Consider the following 12,268-nt stretch of genomic DNA (forward strand, 5'->3'; position numbering starts at 1 on the left):
ATTTTGCTGGCAGTGGGAGAAGATAGTGGGTTGCAATCAGAAAGAACTGTGGCAATTTTAATTATTAAGGATAAGTAAACACTGTTAAATAGAAAAATAATTCATATTTAAGGGATTAGGATAACTTCTGGCATGATGTTCAGACTCCAGGAAAATCTTGAGGTGCCACACAGAAATAATAAGTTTGGGAATTTCTGGCCAACCCTGTCATCAGAATGACTAGTGCTGATTTTGCAATGAAACCACTAACCAGCATGGATTTTGTACATTGTCTCCAACGTAATCAATAGGCTGAGGTCAGTTATGCATTGTGGACTATTGGATTTAATAACAATTCAAAGTTGTGTGAGACCACAAATGGAGTCTTGGGATAAGGGTGAAAGTTGAAATGAGGGGAAACTTCTTCACTCAGAGGATGGTGATAATGTGGATGTGATTTTGATTTCAATGTTTAAGAGAAGTTTGGATAGGTGAATGGATGGGAGAGGTTTGGAGGGCCATTTCTGAGTTCAGGTCGATGGGACGAGGCAGTTTAAATGGTTTGGCATGGACTAGATGGGCTGAAAGACCTGTACCTGTACTGTACTTTTCTATGACTCTATCGCTCTAAAAATCCTAGAAGAATTACATAAATGAGATGGAAAATATTAATTTAAGTTCCTGCATCATAGTGGTGACTATGCTTCAAAAGTATATGATTGGCTCTTTAGAAACATATTGGAATATCATGAAGTAAGACAGTCATTAGAAAAGTGCAAGTCAATCTTTTATTAGCATAACCCCATGTCAATTTGGTCAAAAAGATCTATTTTGTGTTTTCTCATTTCCATTGAGAGAGCAGCAATGGGTTTCCTACACAAAGATATATTTCAATTGCAGTGTTTACTTGCTCTGATATTTCAGAGTATTCATGGCAGTGAATAATCCTGGAAGAATTCTGACATATTGCTGAACATGCAGCCCATTCACAATTTTATCCTCCTCACCAAGTGGAAATGCACAGTTGACCGTGTGGGTTGTTGGGACACAAGGGACAGTCAGGACACCTGGAGAGTTTCAGCCTGGTTTCACTGAAATTGTCTCTGGATATGAGAGGCCATGCAAGAGAGGACTGCTAACCAAAGGCAGCAAAGGAGTAGTCAGGGCCCAGTTACAAGATGTACTCACATGAATCTAAATCTAGTAGGACATGACAGACTGAGTGGAAAAAATGCAAAAAAATTAATTACTTCTATGATGCTTTATAGAATAGCCAGGCTGGAGAAGGTATTTTTCATAAGATATTCCAAGGAATCCCTGGGCCTCTGCTTCTCCAGCCTTCCCATTGTCTTCCATCATCAGCTGCTCTTTGTAGATTAATCCACTTTCACTCCTCATCACTGTCTTCTGTTGTGGTGGTCATTCCCTTCTGTCCATCAGAGTGTTAACCGCTCACCTCATGCACCACATCTGCCCACCAGCATTATTCCTACCTAGTCTGATTGAATTAAATGGAAACAGCGTTATGTTCAGAGGGTTTCCTTCTGTCCATCAAAACCACAACCTTGATCACATCCTGTATTAATACTGTATTAAGGAAGTCCCATTTAATAAGTTATCATTTGACAGGAAGAAAATTGATTACAAAAGTACATTTAAAAACTTAAGAAACAGCAAATCCACTAAGGAGTGATTGTGATTTATCATCTCTGTTCAATAATGAGTAGAGAATGAAATCAGAATGCAATTAGATGATTACTAAGACTGGTACCTCACTCCTTCATGTGTGGCCTTTCAATATCCATGCAGAATATTTATGCACTGCTCTCATTTCATTCTTCTTGGAATCTTTTTCTGTTCAAAACAAAACAAAGTATGACAGAATAACAAAATATGTTACAATATAATATCACAAATTAGCCATTGTAATAGTGACATCTTCTCAATCAAATCCTGGTCTTCAAACAATTGGTATCATTAGTAATCATAAGTGACTAAAAGTAAGAAATTCTGCTTTCAGTTTAGAATTTTGAAAAGTATGTGACAAGATGTCATGGAAAACAGTGACAATTGCAATGGTGCTACTTCCTGTGTTCACAGTACTCAGAACTGTCAGAATCAGAATCAAGTTTATTATCACAGACATACAGTATTTATGTTACTAATTTCCACGGTGCTCACCTTCACATGGTCCATGTCTGATTCTTCCCTTTCTAGATCTCAGGAGATAAGCTGAGACTAGTGTTTAATACAAGGAGTCTTCAGTGTGAAACGCTAGTTCAGTTTCTCTTTCCACAGCTGCTATCTGACTTACTAAGTGTTTCCGATATTTTGTAGATTTTACATCACATTTCCAGCCTTTGCAGTTTTTTGGTTTTTACTATTTGTACTTCAGTAGGATGAACTTCCCGCCAGGAAGGTGCTGTCAGGACTGGTACAGGATGTAAATAAGATAGAGGCAGTTAAAGGTCTCTTAGCTCAGCATGTGAATATGTAGAGAATGAACAGGTATGAACATTGTATTGGCAGAAGGGATTAATTTGGTTAGACATTCAATTACAAGTTTAACTAGTTTGACACAGCAACACAAGTCATAGAGCCTGTTCCTATGCTGTACTGCTCTATATTCTATGTTTTATCCTTTAGAATAGAACTAATAATTTACAATATTAATTATATTAGTAATATTAATATTAAATTACAATCTACTAGCTGGACAGTTTAAGCTGAAATTTCTTAGCCTATTCCTTTTTAAGCAAAAGTTAGCCCATCAGTAACCTTCCTACTTTCTGGCAGCACATCTCTAGCCCAAGTTGGTTTAATAAACTATAATCAGAGCCAGCACCATTTTCACATTTTTTTTCTTCTGGACCATGTTAAATATATTCTCTTTCCCATTGTTTATATGTCCAGTATTTTATTTTCTTCCTCTTTAATGTCAGTGATTATGTAACTTTCTTTCATGAAGGTGAATGACAAGCATTTATTTCTATCTGCAAGTATCTTTAGCTTCCACACTCAGTTTACAGAATTGGTCTGTAACGGTGCCACTCTTTCCTTTGTCATATATTTCCCATCATGCATCCCTGCAGCCATCAGCCATCATACCCTGTAACCATCAGGCTCCTGAACCAGTGTGGATAACTTCACTCAGCTCGACACTTAACTGACTCCACTACCTATGGAGTCAAGGACTCTACAACTCATGTTCTCTTTAGGTTAATTGGTCATTGGAAAATTGTGTCTGATGACTCATTAGCTTCCCTGAACTGAACCACTTACTTAACCACTAACTTACTTAACTAAGAAAGGATGTGCTGACATTGGAGAGATTTCAGAGGAGATTCATGAGTATGTTTCCGGGCATGAGAAGGTTATCATATGAGGAGTGTTTGATGGCTCTGGGACTGTTCTCACTGGAATTTAGAATAATGAGGGGGCAATCTCATTGAAACCTATCAAATGTTGAAAGGCCTAGATGAAGAGTGGAAATGGAGAGGATGTTTCCTGTGGTGGAGAAGACCACAAGCAGAGGGTTCAGTCTTATAATAAAGTGGCCTCCACTTAGAACGGAGATGAGGAGGAATTTCTTTAGCGAGAGGGTGGTGAGCCTGTGGAATACATTGCCACAGGCAGCTGTGGAAGCCAGGTCATTGGGTATATTTAAGGCGAAGGTTAATAGGTTCTTGATTGGTCAGAGCGTGAAAGGTTACGGGGACAAGCAGAAGACTGGAGTTAAGAAGGAGATGGATCAGCCATAATAAAATGTCGAGGCAGACTCAATGGGCCGAATAGCCTATATCTGCTCCTATGTCTTATAGTCTTAATTCAAAGGGTAGCACTTTCCATTTACCCTCCAGCCTTTCCTTGAGTGCCCCATCATGGAGAGTGCAATGTACCTTCAGAAACAGACAGTTTCCCCCCGGTCAACATGTTGCTCTCCATAATTGCTCGAATTTGCTGCCCCCCATGCTACGTGTAGGTTGCTCTGCTGCAGTGCAAAAGAATAGATTCAGCTTCCTGATAGTAGTTATTGCTCTAACTCTGCTGCATATCCCCCAGACCAGATATTTAACCAACTTATTTCAACCCCCAGAGTAGAACTGTAGGTGTGTGCCTACAGTCTGTGCCATTCAGCATTTTGTGATGGAACTAATAAGGAGATCACTTCTGCTGGTCATGAATTTTGCCACCTTTTGCTAAACCACTTGCTTGATTTCACCTCTGCCCTGGGATTCTACAAGTGGATCAATAATCATCTCCTTTTCTTGCCCTTGGTTCCAGAATATCTGTTCACTTCCAAGGTGAAGGTAACTTTCCAACCGAGCCAGTGGTATCACTAACGTTGCCAGCGTATTTCATTTGCACTGATTTCATTCACCAATTCCTCATCAGTACATCATTTGGGATTACTGACATCTCTGGCTCAATTGTAAATATCTACTTTGTTCTAAGTAATTATGCTTGCATGTTGATGGTGACACAAATTTGGTTTATTGGTGGCTGTCCTGAATTCTCTCAACCTGAATAAATGTTATACTATCTGCCCTGCCAAAACCTCCCCTGAGAAAGCACCTTTGAACATACAAACGTAATATTCTTTTGTTGTTCCACTGTTTTGAATGGAGCCAAAATGTTGTTATAATCTTGGAAGTTCTTCCGGTGTGGTGCTCAGTATGCATCCCTTAACCAAGACTAAAACATACTAAAATAATTATGGCTTATTTGAAATACATGCATTTTAAATGGTAAGTACTGTTCTTACAGTAAATGGATATCAGAAACATTACTGAATAAACCACATGGAAATGAGACATTAACCAAAGCTGGTATTTGCTCAGAGAGGCAATGTAATAAACTGATTGTGAAATATTGTCTAAAAATAAGGCTTTTATAAATTATTCAATAAATTTATGCAGAGGCATCCAAAGAAATAATTGGCATAATGATGGCATTGAATAGGCAGAATATGTCTCCAATTTTTAATTAACGTGTTTTATTGTATTAGTTTGTGTTGGCTTACAGCACTAGGGAAACTCTGAAAAGTCCAAACCCTATGCTTTCAGCTTCTACCAGCAACTTCTCCATTATAAGACCATAAGACCATTAGATACAGGATCTGAATTAGGCTATTTACCTATTGGGCCTGCTCCACCATTTCATCATGGCTGATCCAATCTTTCTCTCAGATTTCTCCTCATATTCCTTCATAACTTGATCAGTCAAGAATCTGTCAAATTCTGCCTTAAATATACATAAAGGCTTGGTCTCCACAGCTGCCTGTAGCAACAACTTCTGGCTGAAGAGATTCCTTCTCATCTCTGTTCTAAAAAGATGCCCCTCTATCCCGGGGCTGTCTACAGACTACTTTATCATGTGCCTCCAAGTACCTGAAGACCTCATCCTTAATAATCCACTCCAACACCTTCACAACCTTTCTTTCTTCTGCCTCTCTCCCTTCTTGAAGAGTAGAGTAACATCTGCAATTTTCCAGTCTTCCAGAACCATTACAGAATCCAGTGATTCTTGAAAGATCATTGCTAATGTTTCCACGATCACTTCAGCCACCTCTTTCAGAACTCTGGGGTGTACACCATCTGGTCCAGGTGACTTACTGTATCTACCTTCAGCGCTTTCAATTTCCAAGAATCTTCTCTCTAGTTATGCTAACTTCTGATACTTCATGACCTGGAACTTCCACCATACTGCTAGTGTCTTCCATAGTGAAGACTGATGCAAAATACTTACTCAGTTTGTCCACTATTTTCTTGTTCCCCATTTCTATCTCTCTACCATTGTTTTTCAGTGGTCCAATATCCACTCTCACCTCTCTTTTTTACTTTATTTATCAGAAGAAACTTTTGGATTCCTCTTTAATATTATTGGCTAGCTTATTTTTGTATTCCATCTCAACCTTCTTAATGATTTTTTAGTTGTCTTCTAATGATTTTTAAAAGCTTCCCAATCCTCTAACTTCCCATTAATCTATGCTCTATGATATACCCTCTCTTTGGCTTTTATGTAGGCTTTGACTTCTCTTGTTAGCCTTAGTTGAGTTATCTTTCCTTCAAAATACTTGGTCCTGTTTGGGAATGTATGTATCCTGTGCCTTCCAATTTGCTTCCTGAAATTCCAGCTATTGCTGCTCTGCCGTCAAACCTGCCAGTGTTCTTTTCCACTCAACTCTGGCCAACTTCCTTCTCATTCCTCTGTAATTCCCTTTACTCCACTGTAATACTGATACATTATGACTGGTTTTAACTTCTCTCCAGCCTCTGTTCTGAGCTGATCTATTCAAATCTAAAGCAAATTTTATCCCCTCAAATTCTTCACATCCTCCAGTCTCTATCAACCTTTGCTAATCCAAAACTCCATTCTCTATATCCTGCCCTACCCTATTCCCACTGAACTTCAAATTTCAAAATTATCATGATTGTCTTTAAGTCTATGACCTCTGGTATGATATGCCTCCAGTTCTTCTTTCCAAATGCCATTTAGCTGGCTCATTGTTCTTGGGCATCCTATTTCTTACCAGTTCATTAATCTCAACATTGCCTTCAGCCTCACCAAGATCCAATGCGGCAGAATTCCCTTCTTTTCCATTTTTATCTCCTCCCTTTAAGACCTTAAAATCCATTTCTTGGTCCAAATCATTGGGTGCCCTTCATTAGGTTACCATGAGTTTTTTTTAAATAAGCCTTTGCAAAGTGGCAGAGATATGTCTTTCTCTATATCAACGGCTCGAATTGAATGTGTTATAAATCGAAAAGGTGCTTGTATATATTTCTAAATTTCTCAATTAAGTTTTTTAAAAAGTTTTTTTTATTTCTCAGTTTTGATTTCAAAGCTTGCAATCCCACTTAAACTGCGAAATTTAGATGAAGAGTACAGGATTTTGAACGATTAAAAGATGTGCTTATATTGTATGATAAGGTTAACCTTATAATTTATAGATGATTGTAGTTCATGAGTTCTGTAGTGTTAAAATGTAATAAATCTTCAATAAATAATTTATGTCACACCAGATAAGTTAACTGAACAGATAGTGCTTCAGATATTAATTTTAAATGTGAAATAAAATGCTTCGTCAGTTGTAGATTTTGTTTGGATATTCGGTGCTCTTTGAGCTAAGTCATACTTTCAGTAAAGACGTGATTTTCAAGAAATTTGTAATAATAAAGGTGGCATCAACAGACAGCTTCACTTCTTCCTGATGAGAAATGTCAGGGCTCAACAGCAACTTGGGTAGCAATCTAAACAAAAAATTAACAGGTAAGATATGTTTTAAAAGCTTCTCATGGGAATCCAAAGCAAGAAGTAATTTACACTGACAATATTTGCTCTTCCACGAAGTCACACAATCAACAGAAACTGCTGTTTTCCCACCATGCAAGTCATTAGATATTGCCAAGTATCACTAAAATGTTGGTCTCCATAACACCATCTACAAATAGCAAAACTAACAAATGAAAAGCCATCAGATGTCCTTAACCATCAGTTGTGGAGCTGCTATTCTGATGAACCCACAAAATGAATAACAATTCTAACCTGTTCTCTGCTCTGCTGCAATCTCAATTCCCTGTGGCACTGCAACAGCATTGATTATCTTCTCCTATCCTTTACGAAATTTGTCTCATTTCATCCTTCTCATACTTCCAACTTGTCTACAGTGCAACCAAATGTTATGTTTCAGCAAGCTTCATTTATTTCCCTCTAATTTAGTTTTTGTATCAGCCGTGGCTGGTGTAGCAGCCCGCTGGGCTTGGAATCAGAAGATTATGAGTTCAAGTCCTATACTGGAGACTTCAGCAAGAATATCAATGTTGTTGGTACTAGCAGGGATGCAATTTGTCCCTCCCCACTAATCACCCTCCTTGCAAACCTCACATTGCTCTACACCTGCCCATTCACCTCCTCCCTCACCTCCATTCAGGGCCCCTAACAGTCCTTCCAGTCGAGGCAACACTTCATCTGTGAATCTGCTGGGGTTGGCTACTGTGTCCGGTGCTCCTGATGCAGCCTCTTCTACATTGGCGAGACGTGTCGTAAATTGGGGGATGGCATCGGTCAGCACCTCCACTCCATCTGCAAAAAGCAGAACTTCCTGCTGACCCAACCTTTTAATCGCAATTCCCATTCCTGTTCTGACATGTCAGTCCATGGCCTCCTCTCGTGCCATGATGAGGCCACCCGCGGGGTGGAGGAGTAACACGCTGTGTTCCGTCTGGATAACCTGAGGACATGAATATCAATTTCTCCTTCTAGTAAGAACATATTTTCCCTCCCCCTCCCCCTCCTGCATCTGTCCTCTTATCTCTTGTTACCTGCATATCACCTTCCCCTGATATCCCTCCTCCTTCCCTTTCTCCTATGGTCCACTCTCCTCTCCTATCAGATTCCTTCATCTCCAGCCCTTCACCTTTCGCACTCACCTGGCTTCACCCATCACCTTCTATTCTCCTTCCACTGCTCCCACATTTTTGTTCTGGAATCTTCCCCCTTTTTTTTCATTTATCTGTTGCATACATTGTTGTAAATGCAGTTCCAGCCAGTGACAATAGTCTGTGTAATGTATTAGCTAATATTGAGAGTGTTTAATGTCGGGAGTTACTCAGAGCAGGTAAGGGTCACTGAAGCATTGTTAACATCTCTTGAACAATTACACTCTTTGCCTTCAGTCAATGTCCACAGAGGTTTTACAGTCGCAGCAAGCTACAACAAAGCAGATATGAAAGCAAGGACACTTTTTATATACACTGAGTGGCCCCTTTATTAGGTACCTGCTGTACCTAATAAAGTGGCACTGAGTGTATGTTCATGGTCTTCTGCTGGCTGTATGCCCATCCACTTCAACAACATTGACAGTGACAGCACTGTGTTGGTTTGCTGAACATCCTATAGGGGAGGGTGGTAGCTGCTGTGGTGGCAGTACTGCAGCCTCTGGACACCATGCAGCAGATACTTTTGAAGATGTCTCATCGTGCAGAAGCCCTTATGCTCCTTCTTATGTTCCACTTCCTCTTTACATCAGAACTTCTTTGAATCTACAAAATTCAAATGGATTAGACATGCAGATATCATCTGTACCCTTCTTCTCAACATAACAAAGTAACAAAGTTTACTAGCTTTCCTGTATCCAGAAAGGCAAGAACTCATGTCTGGTCAGCTCCCCGTTGCATGTGCACTGCACAGCAAAGAGGGAGACAGACCATTATTTGATTTGACAGTTGCTCACTACTCAGGAGTTGGCATTCTATATACTACCAAGGATGGTTTCGGGGCAGAATCTTTTTATAAAAAAGATTCCTCAGTTAACGGTAGGGATCCATGGCATAAGAAGGTTGGGAACCCCTGGGGTAGCAGGTGCAAGGCATAGCCACACGTGAGTTTTATCCTCGAGTACTCTGGAGAGGAAGCAAAAGTAGTACTATTGTCGTCCAGTCACAGTCCTTTCTTTTAGCCAATCAGCACAGAATTCTGTAGCTCTTGGAAAGGTGATTAATTGAAAGCTCCATTAAGACGATCATCCATTATTTCATTGTTTATTGGCATCAATGAAGAATTTCATTTAAGGACCACCCCAGAATGCTTTTGAGAAGTTGATAAGATGCAGCTGTATTGGCCTGCTGTGGTGGATCGAGTGAAGGAACTCCTGAAGTGCTTTTAATAGGAAGATCTAGAAGTTTGCTCCAATGTAAAGTATCTCCTTCATTTGGAAGAATGTAAGTTCTATTGATATGGAAGTAAAAGTAGAAAGACAGAATTTTTTTAAATGATGAGAGACTCAAAGGTGTTTAAGATGACATGGGTGGCTGTGTTCGAGATCATTGAATGTAATCCTGTGGGTACTGCAAGAAATTGTGAGAATAAACAATACGTTGTTATTTATTTTGTGGATTTGAGCACCAGAGTAAGAGATGCCTTGCTCCAATTATTTGAAACCTTAGTGAGAGCACATATGGATCATTGTGTACCTAAGGAATCTGACTAACCATTAAGTTAGTCCATCCATCTCCCTCTATATATTACTCCCATCACTGCCCTGCACAGTAGATGCTTTAAACCATTTTTATAAAGCTGGTTATACTGTAAATACATGTTGGTATTGATTTATTTATGCACATTTTATTTAATCTCTGTCCTTTAACCTCTAACTTTATTAGCTTTTTACATTAAATTCTTATCTTTATGATTGTTGAATGTTGTTTTTCGTTGCATGTCATGACCTAACCAACACACCAGAGCGAATTGCTAATACATGTAATAAAATTGAATAAAATTGATCTTTGATCCTTGAAAGATACACTAGTGATAGGATTCAACTAAATTTATCTAACTTACTTCATAACATGGAAAAAGTTGAAGTGCAGAGGACCTGAACACCCAAGTGTAAAGAAATAAGTGATGATCTCTTTGAGATTGGCAAAATTTTGGGACTTGATTTGGTGGAGATGGAGTCAATGTTTCCCCTAGCCTGGATGGCTGGAACAGGGAGTCATAAACTCAGAATGAAAGATGGAATGAATTGTTTTCAGCCAGACAGTAAGTCTTAGGAAGTCTTTACCCAAAAGAATTGTGGAAGCTCAATTGCTCTGTATATTAAAGATGCTTTCATAGATTTCTAAATATTAAGGCAATCAAAGGATGTTAAATTAGTTCAGGAAGATGGCACTGAGGTAAATGATCAGCCAGGAATTTATTAAATGGCACAAAAATATCAATGGTTACATCGTCTTCTAAGTCTGTTGTGAATCAGGATGGTGTGTGACATTTTCAGCTTTGCCTATTTTTCATAATTCTATAATCTGTAATTTTATCACAAACACAAGAAAGTCTGCAGATGCAGAAAATCCAAAGCAACAGACACAAAATGCTGGAGAAACTCAACAGGTCAGGAAGCAACTACGGAAAAGAATAAATAGTTTATGTTTAGAGCCAAGACCCCTCTTTAGGACCATAAGAGACCATGGGTTTGCAACTTTGGGAGGTGTTGTTAACAAACGTAGTGAATGGGCTTCACCTTTAGTTGACAGCCTCCATCATAATGGAAGTGTTGGTCCTGAAAAGGGGTCTTGGCTCAAAACATCAACTGTTTTGTCTTTTCTGTAGATGCTGCCTGACAAGCTGAGTTCTCCCAGTGTCTGAAGTTTTAAGATTTTCAAGTACTGATCTTGAACTCATGTAGTTCTTATAATGAAGGTTCTCTTATATATGGTGAAGTACAGTGTTCCAGGACTTTTTCATTCAGCACCAATTAAGGACTGGGAACATATTACCAAATCAGTATACACTGGGAGGAAATTGCAGATGTTTCCTGCATGTGCTGCCCTTGGTTTTTATGTGCAAAATTTGTAACTTTGGGAAGTGCTATCAACAAACTTTGTGAATGAACTTCAATAACTTTATTTGATAGCCTTCGTGGTGCACCATAATGGAAGTGTTGGTGTTGAGGAATCAACACTTATTTTAGTGGATGGTGTACCAATAAAGCATACTTCCCACTTTTAGATTACGTCAAGCATTTCAGCATTGTTGGAGCTGTATTTATCCGGGAAATTGAAGAGTATCCCCATCTGCTCCTAATTCTCAGGCAGCTGCTAGGGATTAGATGAATTATTTCCATTCCAGTCTTGTTGCTTCAGAGGTGATTGATAAGGCTTGAGGTTCTGACTGGTTTCACTTTTCTGGGGCTCCTTCACGCAACGTTCAACCACAAAATGGGAAATTCTGGAAGGACACAGCCCGTCAAGCAGCATCTATAGAAAGTGAAACCACACAACGTTTCAGGTGGAAAACCCTTCATCAGAACTGGTGCTTCTCTTCACTCAAGTACTGCCTTATTTTCAAGGGTAGTCTCTCCCCAGTTCATCACTGGAATTCAGCTCTTCCATCCACTTTTGTACCAAGGTTATAGAGAAGTCAGGAGATGAGAGTCTGTAGTGAAGGCAGACACTTCTTTACTGTGATTACAAAGAAGGATCTTATCTCTTCTCATTACTACCATCAGTGAGAAGGTACAGGAGTCTAAAGACATGCACTCAAAATTTAGGAACAGCTTTTTCCCCTCTGCCATCAGTTTTCTGATCTGACAATAAACCCATTAATTCCAGTATTTTTGCTCTCTTTTTGCTTCTCTTTTTCATATATTATTGTTTTCATAGTATTCTATATCACATTTATAGTATATTTTATGTATTTCACTGTACTGCTGGCTCAAAACAACAAATTTCATGACGTATGTCAGTGTTAATAACCTGTTATTGATTCTGATTCGGATTCATCTTTCTTG

At 39.0% G+C, this 12,268-nt stretch overlaps 1 long non-coding RNA gene across 1 annotated transcript in view; it reads right to left on the reverse strand.

The window, feature by feature from the left end:
• Positions 1-791: 791 nt before the first annotated feature.
• The window catches only part of LOC134357051 (uncharacterized), a 32,585-nt gene continuing 21,108 nt past the window's right edge, over positions 792-12,268 (reverse strand). The window contains exons 4-5 of the long non-coding RNA XR_010020497.1: positions 1,751-1,833; positions 792-1,477 (exon numbers count right to left, since the gene is read on the reverse strand). This is a non-coding gene — a long non-coding RNA (uncharacterized LOC134357051). The remainder of the gene's footprint in view (positions 1,478-1,750; positions 1,834-12,268) is intronic.

The sequence above is a fragment of the Mobula hypostoma genome, chromosome 1 (genome assembly GCF_963921235.1).
Source record: "Mobula hypostoma chromosome 1, sMobHyp1.1, whole genome shotgun sequence".
NCBI classification, from domain to species: Eukaryota; Metazoa; Chordata; class Chondrichthyes; order Myliobatiformes; family Myliobatidae; genus Mobula; species Mobula hypostoma.